Below are 14,895 nucleotides of genomic sequence, written 5' to 3' on the forward strand. Positions count from 1 at the left end.
GTGTATGCTTTTAACAATATGAACGAGGAAATGAGCTTCTGTCATCATTACAGTCTTATATGAGAGCGAATAAGTTACATATAAACATGTCCAAGTGCTGCTACATACACTTCAAACCCACCATGGCAGGTTCTAAATCAGAGATTTTATCACACCCTGAAGGTGTACTAACTATAGACAACTTTCCAATCAAAAAGGTTTCATCCACAAAATTTCTGGGTGTTATAATTGACGAGAACCTATCATGGGAAGATCACATCAAAGCTCTTAAGCGAACTCTAAATCATTCCACATCCACTTTATGTAGACTCCGCTGCTCCCTTCCAGAATTTCTACACCAACAATTATATTATACCCTGTTCGAATCACATCTTTCTTACTGTATATCTGTATGGGGTGGGGCAGCGAAGCAACGTATAAGCTCATTATTTACTGCTCAGAAGTACTGTCTCAGAGTACTATTTGGTGATAGACTGGCGTACCTTGATAAGTTTAAGACTTGTGCACGTACTAGGCCTATAGGACACCAGAAACTAGACCAAAAATTCTTCATAAAAGAGCACACCAAACCGATATTCAAGCATAATAATATTCTAGCTGTACAAAATCTATATACATACCACAGTTACCTGGAGCTCTACAAGATAATGAAATTCCGTGCTCCAATATCCTTACATGAGGGTTACACATGTTCATCAAGGAAACCCTGCCTTCTAATCTGTCAGGCAGACCCACCTGACAATCACAACACTAGATCAACCAAAATTTTTAACATTTTAACCCCAAAGTTCAGAATGACTGATTTTACTACTAGTGTAATGTGCTTGCGAGGAAAGCTAAAACGTGCGCTACTAGCTAATCAACATAACCACGCCCTGCTTGATTGGACCGTAAAAGACTTTGACTGCACAAATATTATTTTCCAAACATTATAACTGGCTGGTCACACACATCTAAATTAAATTACCCTAGGCTACTGTTTTCCAAGTCTTGTCCTGTGAGTAAAGTATGTGTGAGAAAGTTTTAATAAAATGAATGTATATTTTTGAATTTTTAAATTTTAATTTGAGAATGAAGTATAAAGAAATTTTTAATTAGCATTGTATAGTTTAAAATATTTATAGCTTATTATAACCATTGATAAATTTAAGCCATAATCTTTCGCCTGCTCTCCAATATCCACCTTGAAGGTGCATTTTTAATCCTTGAACTACACAATATAAAATCAAACATGTTTTAGTGTAGACTTTTTGTCACAACAAGACTGCAACCTAGATAGTAAAAACTTTAAACAGAACCCCTAATGTCTGCTAACAATTTTTCTTATAGTCCTAATTTGAGCCTTGTCTCTAAAAACTTAACTGAACTAGCGTTTTGGTGTGTGCAAAAGCTCCCAGGCACGCGCATTCCTTGCCCCGTTAGTAACCTGTCCTTCCAAAACCAAACAAGCAGTCAAGGACAAAAAGTCATACACCAAATGGGCATTATACTTTATGAATTGTTTTACATCTTTTATTCTGTAAAATGTGCTAAAATTAAATTTCTTGTTTCATTGAAAAATTTCTTGTTTCATTGAATTAACCAACATTGTAACCTGGTAGGCTGGTATGAATTCAAAATAAATTTGAGTCTGGCTTTTGTATAACCGTAAATCGTTCGCATTCCAATAAAAGATGACTGGATTGACGGATGTTACTCGTCTAAATTTATTCGAAGTAGCGCGCGCCACTTTCTTCCCGATCATCATTAACAATGGTCAATTAAATGACTGGAGGGATCAAAAACTCCACATACTGACTTACATGCATTCCCAGTTAAGTAGTAAATTTAGCTTTTAATGTATCCTGTAAGTGTAATTTTTAGCTCGATACCAGATGCAATATGCATTGATTGACGTTGCCAACCCTTCCATATCTTATATCACGTCGTGACCCGGCCCCCAATATCGTTTCACCATAGTAAAGTTTCACTATAGTAAAGTTTTTACGGTACAGAGGAGCCGCGCATTCGTGCGCGGCGATCCATACAACGTAAGGTCGTAAGACAATCCATATCAACGTTTTGCCTTACCTGGTATGGGGACCCAAGCTATAATGTTCATAAACAGCTATAATGTTCATAAACATAACATTGTAGGTTTACAACCTACCAGGACGCGCGCCGAGTTGGACTCGTCGACGGTCCTGGTAGGTAGAAATACGACTCAATTACGGCAGAAAAGTGCCGTAGATGCTGATTGGCTGAGACGTTTGCGCCAATAGGAGAGCTTATATTGAGTCACGTGAGCTATGCGCGGCGTAAAATCACTCTGCAGATCGAAATTCTGTGATAAAATCGAGCGCTCATCAATTTTGTCTGGCTTTGTAACTACACTTACTCACGCAGGATGTAATCGATTCACTATTGTTTTGCTCGCTGTCTAAGACTGTATTGAAATTAAGCTTAACATTTGATAACAGATTCTATTCACTTCCAGCTTCTAACTTTAATTTGATCGCTTGCATGTCATTTGTTTGATTGTTTCCAGATTAAATCTGACCGGTGTATCATCAATCAATATTACGGTTCAATATTACAGTTTAGTGGGCTATAATTAAGCTGTTACCTGCATCTGCATCTGCAGATGAACAAACGAATATTATGGTGCATGCCAATGTAAATGAAGGTTTTTGTCGCTTACCTTAATGAGTTAATGTACAATTAATTTTGAAGATCAAACCTATTTTTGCTACTGGCATTGTTGATGCGACCTAACCCGATCGTTTTTGCTATAACTATATCCCTTGACTAGAATTTCGAGTTCTCCTTATGCTGCAGGTACTCCAAATATCGTATGATAATAATAATCTAAATCATTGGCTAGAAATTACGTGACACACTTGTAATCCAGTGGCATTAATGTTATTTAACGGCATAACATGGAGTCCCTGTTCATTTTACCAAATAATGAACTGTGACTAAACTTCCAAGTTGAATTCTATAACTAGCCCCTCGGACGTTTCCATAATAACAGATCTGATACAACTAAATATAAGTCTGCTGTGTTAAGTTAATAATTTTTTCTAAGGTGTTTTCCAACTCCCATACATCCGCTTACACTCAGTGTGTACTGAACGATTTGCGTATAATAACAAGAAACCATTTGTGTAAATCTTACATTTTATCATACCTACTATTTAAGCCTCAATTATCCATTTAAGCCTCAATTATCCATTAAAACATAGACCTCAGTTTGTAAAGTAAATCTTTTGAGTTTGAACAGTGAACACCTCCCAGTTACCATGGTGATAATCCAAGAAACATCACGTGATTCGCTAGCCAAGTAAAGTTATAATTGTATAATCGAATCCGTAGAAAGTGCAATTATTACATTTGATAACAGATTCTATTCACTTCCAGCTTCTAGCTTTAATTTGATTGCTTGCATGTCATTTGTTTGATTGTTTCCAGATTCAATCTGACCGGTGTATCATCAATCAATATTACGGTTCAATATTACGGTTCAGTGGGCTATAATTAAGCTGCTACCTGCATCTGCAGATGAACAAACGAATATTATGGTGCATGCCAATGTAAATGAAGGTTTTTGTCGCTTACCTTAATGAGTTAATGTACAATTAATTTTGAAGATCAAACCTATTTTTGCTACTGGCATTGTTGATGCGACCTAACCCGATCGTTTTTGCTATAACTATATCCCTTGACTAGAATTTCGAGTTCTCCTTATGCTGCAGGTACTCCAAATATCGTATGATAATAATAATCTAAATCATTGGCTAGAAATTACGTGACACACTTGTAATCCAGTGGCATTAATGTTATTTAACGGCATAACATGGAGTCCCTGTTCATTTTACCAAATAATGAACTGTGACTAAACTTCCAAGTTGAATTCTATAACTAGCCCCTCGGACGTTTCCATAGTAACAGATCTGATACAACTAAATATAAGTCTGCTGTGTTAAGTTAATAATTTTTTCTAAGGTGTTTTCCAACTCCCATACATCCGCTTACACTCAGTGTGTACTGAACGATTTGCGTATAATAACAAGAAACCATTTGTGTAAATCTTACATTTTATCATACCTACTATTTAAGCCTCAATTATCCATTTAAGCCTCAATTATCCATTAAAACATAGACCTCAGTTTGTAAAGTAAATCTTTTGAGTTTGAACAGTGAACACCTCCCAGTTACCATGGTGATAATCCAAGAAACATCACGTGATTCGCTAGCCAAGTAAAGTTATAATTGTATAATCGAATCCGTAGAAAGTGCAATTATTACATTTGATAACAGATTCTATTCACTTCCAGCTTCTAGCTTTAATTTGATTGCTTGCATGTCATTTGTTTGATTGTTTCCAGATTCAATCTGACCGGTGTATCATCAATCAATATTACGGTTCAATATTACGGTTCAGTGGGCTATAATTAAGCTGCTACCTGCATCTGCAGATGAACAAACGAATATTATGGTGCATGCCAATGTAAATGAAGGTTTTTGTCGCTTACCTTAATGTACAATTAATTTTGAAGATCAAACCTATTTTTGCTATTGGCATTGTTGATGCGACCTAACCCGATCGTTTTTGCTATAACTATATCCCTTGACTAGAATTTCGAGTTCTCCTTATGCTGCAGGTACTCCAAAAGTCGTATGATAATAATAATCTAAATCATTGGCTAGAAATGACGTGACACACTTGTAATCCAGTGGCATTAATGTTATTTAACGGCATAACATGGAGTCCCTGTTCATTTTACCAAATAATGAACTGTGACTAAACTTCCAAGTTGAATTCTATAACTAGCCCCTCGGACGTTTCCATAGTAACAGATCTGATACAACTAAATATAAGTCTGCTGTGTTAAATTAATAATTTGTTCTAAGGTGTGTTCCAACTCCCATACATCCGCTTACACTCAGTGTGTACTGAACGATTTGCGTATAATAACAAGAAACCATTTGTGTAAATCTTACATTTTATCATACCTACTATTTAAGCCTCAATTATCCATTGAACATGGATATTAAAACATAGACCTCAGTTTGTAAAGTAAATCTTTTGAGTTTGAACACCTCCCAGTTACCATGGTGATAATCCAAGAAACATCACGTGATTTGCTAGCCAAGTAAAGTTATAATTGTATAATCGAATCCGTAGAAAGTGCAATTATTACATTTGATAACAGATTCTATTCACTTCCAGCTTCTAGCTTTAATTTGATTGCTTGCATGTCATTTGTTTGATTGTTTCCAGATTAAATCTGACCGGTGTATCATCAATCAATATTACGGTTCAATATTACGGTTTAGTGGGCTATAATTAAGCTGTTACCTGCATCTGCAGATGAACAAACGAATATTATGGTGCATACCAATGTAAATGAAGGTTTTTGTCGCTTACCTCAGTGTACAATTAATTTTGAAGATCAAACCTATTTTTGCTACTGGCATTGTTGATGCGACCTAACCCGATCGTTTTTGCTATAACTATATCCCTTGACTAGAATTTCGAGTTCTCCTTATGCTGCAGGTACTCCAAATATCGTATGATAATAATAATCTAAATCATTGGCTAGAAATGACGTGACACACTTGTAATCCAGTGGCATTAATGTTATTTAACGGCATCACATGGAGTCCCTGTTCATTTTACCAAATAATGAACTGTGACTAAACTTCCAAGTTGAATTCTATAACTAGCCCCTCGGACGTTTCCATAGTAACAGATCTGATACAACGTGATGGACACCAGTTTTATATATGTTACTAAATATAAGTCTGCTGTGTTAAGTTAATAATTTTTTCTAAGGTGTGTTCCAACTCCCATACATCCGCTTACACTCAGTGTGTACTGAACGATTTGCGTATAATAACAAGAAACCATTTGTGTAAATCTTACATTTTATCATACCTACTATTTAAGCTTCAATTATCCATTGAACATGGATATTAAAACATAGACCTCAGTTTGTAAAGTAAATCTTTTGAGTTTGAACAGTGAACACCTCCCAGTTACCATGGTGATAATCCAAGAAACATCACGTGATTCGTTAGCCAAGTAAAGTTATAATTGTATAATCGAATCCGTAGAAAGTGCAATTATTATTGGCTATTAATGACGTGACATAGTTGTAGTCTAGTGGTAATAATGTTTTTGGCTAGCTGACTGAACACGCCATTTTGGAACTAAATTGATCGTCTCCAGGTCCCCGGACAGTTTAATCTTAAAATATCTTAGTTAATTAGTTTAAATCAGACTTGAAATGAAATGAATCTAAAAATGATCTGACGGTGTACACTCTTTAAATGTATGATAACCTCCTTTTAAAATAAAATATATGTTTTAAACAAATTTGCTGTTAATTAGTACTTGAGTATTTAGTATCCGTGTAAATAAGTCCTCTTTACTGGTTTTTGTCGTTGCTTACTGACTTACTTGACTTGACTTAAGGCGGCTTCAGCGTCGTTGCTTAGTAACCTTAAAATGTGTGCTTTTTAACGGTATAAATACGGTAAATATTTAACTCAGTGAGATTATCATGAACTAATACTCTTCAAAATTTCGTTAGCCAGGACCGATCGAGTGCAAGATGAAGTACTGTAAACTTTTAACGAGAACAAGGAGAGTTAAGTTTTCGTTATGGAGAATGGAGAATGTAAGCAAGTGATTTTTAAATATCATTTTCTACTGATAAGTTTTTAATTTATATTACAACAGGTAAAAACTGTCTTCTTCTCTGTTGGACGTTGGTAGGTTAAACATTTGTGTCATTGTAAACTAAAAGTTAAATTATTAAACGTAATTAAATTGATACATCTCACTGATTCAATATATTTATCCAGGTGTTTGGGCAGAGTCGGACAGATTTTAGAAAATCGCTAGAGTACCATCCTGCAGAAGACGACGAACAAATTAGCACTGCTGCATTTTACTAGAATATGATATAGAGGAGTTATACTGTTATTCTCCCCTTTGCTTTTTCGCTGAAGCTCGTTTACGGACAACACTTCCCCTAGAACTGGATCACGATCACGAAGGATAAAACCCGGGTGGCCTACTCTGATCTTGTTATCTCAGATAATCTCAGATTCTCACAAAGTAAATTTATCAAAATTTCCGCATGCCCCTCTAAGTAAGACAGTGCTAATTTAGTCGTTTACTATTATGTCGTTTACTATTATGTTTCGATGAAATTTTCGAATTTTTTTAATAGACTCAGTTTATAATGAAATTAAATCGTGGGATCATTTTCTAATGTCATTTATTGTTAACTTGAATGCAACTTGGTTGTGAAATAGGTTATTTTATTTCTGTGCAAATTTGTAGACTTATAAGTCTACTACTTGCAGGATAAGATTTTCAACAGAACCAAGAGCGGTACCCAAATCAACGATGTGGTTTGCAAGGGAAGCAGTGGTCAAATATCCTGTTCAAACTAAACAGAATTCTCGTCAGATCCGGTAAAATTATAATGATTTAATAAAATTTTCGATGCAAATGACAATCTTTTAGATTACAAAATCAGTCAAGCAGTCTTGACCATATTGTTGCAGATTTTGAACTATACCGCCGCAACCACATAACATATAATGACCAGATTAAATTTTGAGACACAAATTTACACTTTCTGGCCTTAAGAGAATATCACGCTGTATCAACAAAAACATGTACCTTTTGGTCGTTTAAATCGCCCTGGGCAGTGGCACTGCGAGGTATTAACAGCAAATATGAGCTATAAATTTGGTTTTCAATTGGTTTAAACAAAACAATGCATGTTTCTCCGCCAATATATTCCTACTAATATGACTAATACTGTGTCTGTGATAAAGCGTACGTAAATAATCGATCGTTTGAAATGATTCCAGTATGTCTTAAACTAAGATGAGAAGTACGTACTGTACCCAGCTTAAAGTACGTACCGTACAACCACTTTAAAGTACGAAGTCTTTCTGAAAAAATATTGTGTCCGCTTTTTACCTTATCTTTACATAATTTTGTGTGGCATCGTGTCTCGTGATGTGATCGAGCATTTTAAAGGAAAATGTTAATACGAGATTAGAGATGTGTCATGTGCGTGATAGGCTATATAAGTAATTTTACTTCTACACACAGACATAACCCTTTATCAACTGTAATATAACATAATTGATTAAAGTGTCAATGTCTGGCGAGATATTTGTTTCTGCACACTGAACATGTAGCGAGGAGCGCACACTGCACGTGGGCGAAATTTTCCCGCTTAAACTGACTTGATTATACTAATAACTGAAACTCTACACTTAGCATTTCATGCGCTATTATAACCGCGTTATAAGGGAACGTTCACATATGACGTCAGCAGCCGAGGGGGAGGCCGGAGGGGGTTGTGAAATGCTGACGGGAGGAGGGGGTTTTAGGGGGGCCGGGGGGGGGGGGGGGGGGGGTTGGGTCGCTCAATGCTGAAAGTTGCTGACAGGGGGGGGTAAAATTTGCCAAAATATTGCTGATTTCATATGTGAACGCTCCCTATAATAAATGCTCACACTGCATTAACTAAGAAGTGAATTTAGCAATTGGAAGTTTGAGGCGATTTCTTTTCAAAATTTGTACCGGCCCCCATTTCTTGCGCCCATTTTTGCGAGCTTGCCCCTTGCTGGTTTAGAGTGGTTACTAGTATGTGTTTGGTGTGTAATAATTACAACCTTGCTATCAAGCTCAACCAACAATATTAGATCGTAGAGTAAACAATAAACCATGGCCATCTTGTATTGATCTAAAGACGTTTGATGGTTTGTACTGAAATAGTTGCAAACTTTTCCATAGCCGTTTTGCTAAGATGACTACGTAATTAATTTTTATAACTGCAATTAATCAATTATACTCAATAGGCGTACGTACACTGTACAGTCATACTATTCTAACGATGAAATAATAATGGAGCGACATAAGTTGAGGTGTCCGTAGCCTAGGAGCCATCAAAAGTCACATAACATTACCCATGTTTATGGAATGAACGGAAATGAACAAACATGAACATTATCCTCAAAGTGCTCAAAATTTTCAAAATTGGTCGGAAAGAGTTAATGTTTGTCCTAGGAGTACTCAAACCAAGTTTGGGAATCACTGCATGTCTAGAACCGATGTAACCAATGTTCCAATTTTGTCCCAATAATCCTCCTAAGTATCCCATATTCAATTTTGCGACCAATTTTGTATTATATTTTCGTTAAAGTTCCAGAATTTTCCAATTTTCAGAATTATGTACACAATTATTAACACACGTACCTGAATTCTCTCCAAGTGAAGTGAGCAATTAAAATAATATGTTGTTGTAATATTCCAACTTCATGACCGAAATGTTATCACGAGATGTACATGTTCGCTTACTTTGTCATTACTTTATTACGGCTGCGGTAATCTATAAATAATCATACTTTACACACATTTCTTTACACGCTGTAGGTTCCACACTGCACAAGGGCGTATCATATTCCACTTAAAATTAAAAATTACCATGCACATGCACAAATTGCCCATTTTTGTCGATAAATGGTACATAAAAATGTAACCATTTATCGACAGAAATACGATATATATAATGTTCCCGGAATAGTATAACCTAAAAATGACTTGTTTGAAATCAAATATCTAATTAGCCGAGTTCTGATTATATCTTACCAACCTTCCCGATAACACCAGTTTGTATCTAAACATTTGCTCCTAATAGCAACACTATGACTAACGTAATGGGTTTTATTTTCAGTTACTGATGGACTGACTTGCCATTGTGTGATACTGATAGTCGCCGAAGGATCTCTCTGACATGAAAACGGCTATACTGACGTCTGACAAAGAAGAATGTTCTTTCTTCTCTAATCTCTGACTCTCATTTTGCTGTGCCGGGCCCGGAATGTCGTGCCCTTGTTATTTCTGGAAGATAATGTACTGCTGGGAATAATCTATACTCTATTTTAATGGTCTCCTTCTCATAAAACTGTAAAACATACAGTAGGTGAGGACATACTAGAATTTTTGGAATATAATTATATGGCTTAAAAATACAATTCAGTCACACTGTAGGCTCAATATTGTGAACAGTCATAATTGTGGGTCAAGTTTTGTAGTTAAATCAGTAATGCATCATGTCTTAACTCCCAAACCATCTGATAAACCGAGTTTCGACCTCTGATCAATTAAAATGAATTACTTTCAGTTACTGCCAAAACGTTCTTCTACAAATCCTCTACAATGATGCCGAACGCTTGAACTTGAAGATTGAGTTAATCTTCAAGATGTTGCTCCGATCAAAGAATTTAAGATGAAAATTCCAGTTCATAATGTTACACTGTGCACGGGATTTAGAAAGATAAACATTATATATTATAATCCGTTGTTTCAATAAATTTGTTTTCTTTGTTAATCACTAACTGATCGATGATCTAACTAGGTTTTATCTCTAACTTAAACTGTGATATGAGAGAAGCTTTATCAGTGTGTAGTGTGCGTGCAGTACTGCGCCGTGACGTAATAGGACGAAAAGTACCTGCCACCAATGGTCAACACCAAAAGCGCGGCGTACTGCGCGCGACCAACTTTTTCGCCCGTACAATATATGGAACAGATATTTTACGAGTATCACCCGTTAAACATAACAATTCGGCAAAATAATATACTGAGCTTGAGTGCCGCCCAGCAAAGCTTTGCAACAATAATAACACCACAAAAGTATTATTTGATAAGTGACGCAACCAAGCAGTGTATCGCGTTAAAAGTTGTTATAATATAAACCATATTTAACTTAATAATTTCATTTATTTGACGAATGATTTGACGGATGATTATGTCACATCCGTCAAACGGATGATTCCCGTTTAAATTTTATTAAAGATTTTGATTTTTGAAGTAGCGCGCGCCGGGCGGCTTTTTTGGAAATATTGGCCTGAGGCAAAATGCAAGGGAATAGTGCGCGTCGAGTATTTTATTAACAGTCTAGTGGATCGGACATTGGACAACAATATTATGCGCGCTAAATTAATAATTAGCTTGGAGGACTTCGCCGCTTCGACGCGCCGCGCAAACTAGCATTCTTGCTTCGCATCGAAGCAATCCGTCGACGATCGTTGCTCTGCTTCGCAGAGCAACGATCTCGACGGATTGACATCGTCAATCAAATAATTAGCGTAAAACAAAAATTGTGTTTGATCATTTTAAAAATTTTCAAGTATAAAATAATTTGTAATTATTTTTGAATTATTATTTGAAATTTCACTGGTTTGGTGTTATAAATTGAATATGTTAACATTTACAATTTATACTTGCTATAAGCTTTCCCAGACAAAAGTGGACTGATTGTAATTGTGTTCAATATAAAGGGAATGGCGCACTAAATAATTAAACTGGTCACTTTTCGTTACTACGCTTACCTGGTGAGTGTGGGTCCCAGCAAACCTTACTGGCTAGCGATATTACTACAGGGTAATCGCCTTTTCAAAGCTTGTTGAGCTCTGCGCGCGCTCGTAAGTTCATTGCATTTGCACGCTTCAAACATTCCAAAGATGCAATTGTACCGCGTACCACGTGATACGATTCAGCCAATCAGAGAACAACAATCTGCAAAGTTATAGCTGCGCAGTTTTGTAAGGCCTAAAATATGACTTTTCGCGATAATTCAAAATCTACGTTGTTTTTAATTTCCCCCTGGGGGAAACGTTATTTTTACAAGGCGAACATTTTGTTGAAAACCAGACGTTTCTATCTCTTTTACTTCCAAAGTTAGGCCCCTACCAATAAGGTTTCCTGGGGTATTTCTATTAATTATTATGTGTGGGGACCTTATGTTAAAATATGAGTACTTAAAACCTTAATTGACGATGTCAATTCATCTCATTGAGTGCGCGGCGCGGTACAGTAACGCATCGCGCTACAATTAAAACCTACATCTTTTTTTTTACTAAATTACCAAAAATTTGATTTGAATAGATTTTTACCAAGTCTCATGTGGTAGCACTGATTAAGGATTAGATTTATTTCTTATCTGCTAATAGTATACCAGATATAGACATTTAACTGTCAAAGCTGCAAATAGTTTACGGATAAAAACGATCGCATATCAAAGCTGCGATTATGTCATTGCAATAGATTTAATTTTTCCTAGTGGGGCGTACTTCTGTAGCTTTGTCTGTTAAATTGCGGCCAAGCACTTTCCAAACTAAAATTAATTACTTTAGCACCCGATCCATTCCTAGATTTGTTTACTGTCATGATCAGAGTGAAATTGAGTGGAATTTGAATTAAAATATTGTCCACTTGTTATTTTCAACCGTCATCATTTGAGAACCCCCTCCCCCCCTCGGCTGATTACATAATATCGGAACAACCCCTTACCACCAGGCGATTTTTAAACAATTTGCTTATTGGCTTCTTCAGAGTTTTGTCGAAACTATACAAAAAAAACCAGTCCCATAACTCTAACCGCTTTCTTAATTAAGCCGCTCGGGAATTACACACGTGCATGCAAACTCACATACACACACACACACACACACGCACATTTATTGGGATTATTAGTATCCTTATACAGAGTCATGAAGAAAATCTTAACTTGATAAATAACCAAATACTGTACTATAGGATTTCTTAGAACATTTACAAATGAAACACAAGTTTGCTATGCTTGGGTCTGTTGGGACTACGAACCCTCTGAGCCAGTTTCAAGCTTTTCGCCCTGATAACATATACGATTTAAAGTAAATTGATTAAGAAATATCTATAAGTACACTAATGCACCTACTACTAAATGCACCTACTACATAAATTGACAATGTTATGATTAAATTGTAAAACTCTTCTTAAGTTAATAAAATTAAAGATGATATGTCAAAGCTATGTTACAAAATTATTTGAGTAATATCTATCATAGTACACAAGTGTCCTTGACTCTTACTTATATGATATTGGCCTCATGATGCTCGTGTAGTGGAAAATGAGCTTATTATATTGGGCCACTTGCACAGACGAATGATCATTGCTAATAAAAAATAATCATGGATGTTTCTTAGAGGCTGTGCAAGGCAGTAAATAAAATTATGACTTGATATAGTATAGAAATCCTATATCAAAAAGATGCATTCATGAAGTAGAAATTCAGAGTTGGCCGAAAGAGTCAAAATCAAAAGATTTTGATGATTCTGTAGCATGTAATGTCTGAATTGAAATATTTCTATAAATATGATCCATTTCAACATTTAACAAGTTTGCTATAATACTGACTAATGCAAACAACATCACACGTCATCATAAATATTTTTACAAAAAAATGCTTAATTAAAATAAAATGGTAGCATAACAGTCCCAGTATAAATATAACTAATTATGCTTTCTACTACTATATAATACTGTAACTTATATTTAAGTTAATAAAGCGTTTTTCAGCAACATCGGGTATTAAACCTAAGATATTCATTCTGCTTTTCCTAATTATTAACATAATAGATTCCCTCAATTCTTGGTAAGTGGCAATAAATTAAAATCAGATAAGCTTAAGTTATGGTCTCTTAATTATGTTATAACATAATTTACACGTGTGTGTAATCAGTGTAGCTTGTGTTGCAAATATCGAGCTCTCTTATCTTTTGTAAATTTGCAATAAGTTCAGTTTGCTGTTACCGCGTAGTTTACCTTTGCGTGTGTACTTGTACATTACTATACAAGTACACTATGGGGGATGACCCAACTTTGACCCGATCCCAGGAGTTGATTAAGGAGTTCAACTATGATCAACAGGAAGATGTGGAAGGCTGTGTTGCACGCTGGTCCGATCAGTTAGAAAAAGACCTGCATATGGACTACCGTGAAATTGACTACGAAAGTCGTGAAAAGATCAAGACTAAGGATAAACAGACTCTGTCTAGATGGATTGTGGATGCAGTGGACCTTGTTCGTCGGCAGAGTAGTCAGATGTATCTCTTGAAGGAGATCATCGAGTGCTTCAAGACGGAAGCACTAGCAGACAAAGAAAAGGTGATCAGACTGCAGGGCCAGCTGCTGATGCAGAAGGACGAACAACTACAGTTGCTTAAGACGTCTGTTGAGGAGACAGTCCAAACAACGGTGGAGTCAGGGATTCAGAACTATAGTGCAGCTGTTCAACAGAACAATGCAAGTGGTACGGTCTGCAACAGTAAAATCCTGAAGAAGGTGATGAAGAGTGTGGCTGCAGAGGAGGACAGGAGCAAGAACCTGATCGTGTTTGGGCTGAAAGAAGAGGAGGAAGAACAGCTTCCAGCGCTAGTTACCGCAGTTTTGGAGGAGATCGGGGAGAAACCTCACTTCGAAGCGACTAGAGTCGGTTGGAAGAGGCCAGGTAGTACGGCTATCCGACCAGTCAAGATCACTGTCCCAAGCTCAACAGCGGTTCATCAGATTCTGATGAAAACAGGGAGACTGAGGGAGACGCACAAAGATGTATGGATATGTCCAGACAGATCCAGCGAAGAACGAGCAACAAGGAAGCATCTGGTCACTGACCTGAAGAAGAAGAGGGCGGAACAGACTCATCTCGACCACTACATCCGGTACGGGAAGGTATGTAGCCGTGATAAGAAGTCATCATGAGTTACACTCTCGGACACTGATCAGTATATGAAGGAGTGATGATTATTTTAAGAATTTTCAGACGTTATCTGTATTTAAGAGACAACTATATATTTTGAATATTTTATTATTTGATTGTTTCACACTTTTCATATTTCATAATTTTATTACTAGGTGGAGGTGATGTTATTGAGACTTTGGGCGGCCATAAAACTCCTGTTTTGAAAGTTGTCCTCTGTACTTGTTTCACTGACCCACGCTTTATAGCATTTATACATTTCGGCCCATTTTATATGTTTGTTCGACTTGCTGTA

General features: G+C 36.3%; 1 protein-coding gene across 1 annotated transcript in view; it reads right to left on the minus strand.

The window, feature by feature from the left end:
• The window catches only part of LOC134817291 (double-stranded RNA-specific adenosine deaminase-like), a 536,580-nt gene that overhangs the window by 377,051 nt on the left and 144,634 nt on the right, over nt 1-14,895 (minus strand). The window lies entirely within an intron of this gene.

Source organism: Bolinopsis microptera, chromosome 1 (genome assembly GCF_026151205.1).
Source record: "Bolinopsis microptera isolate Bmic1 chromosome 1, MBARI_Bmic_1.0, whole genome shotgun sequence".
In the NCBI taxonomy this organism is placed as follows: domain Eukaryota; kingdom Metazoa; phylum Ctenophora; class Tentaculata; order Lobata; family Bolinopsidae; genus Bolinopsis; species Bolinopsis microptera.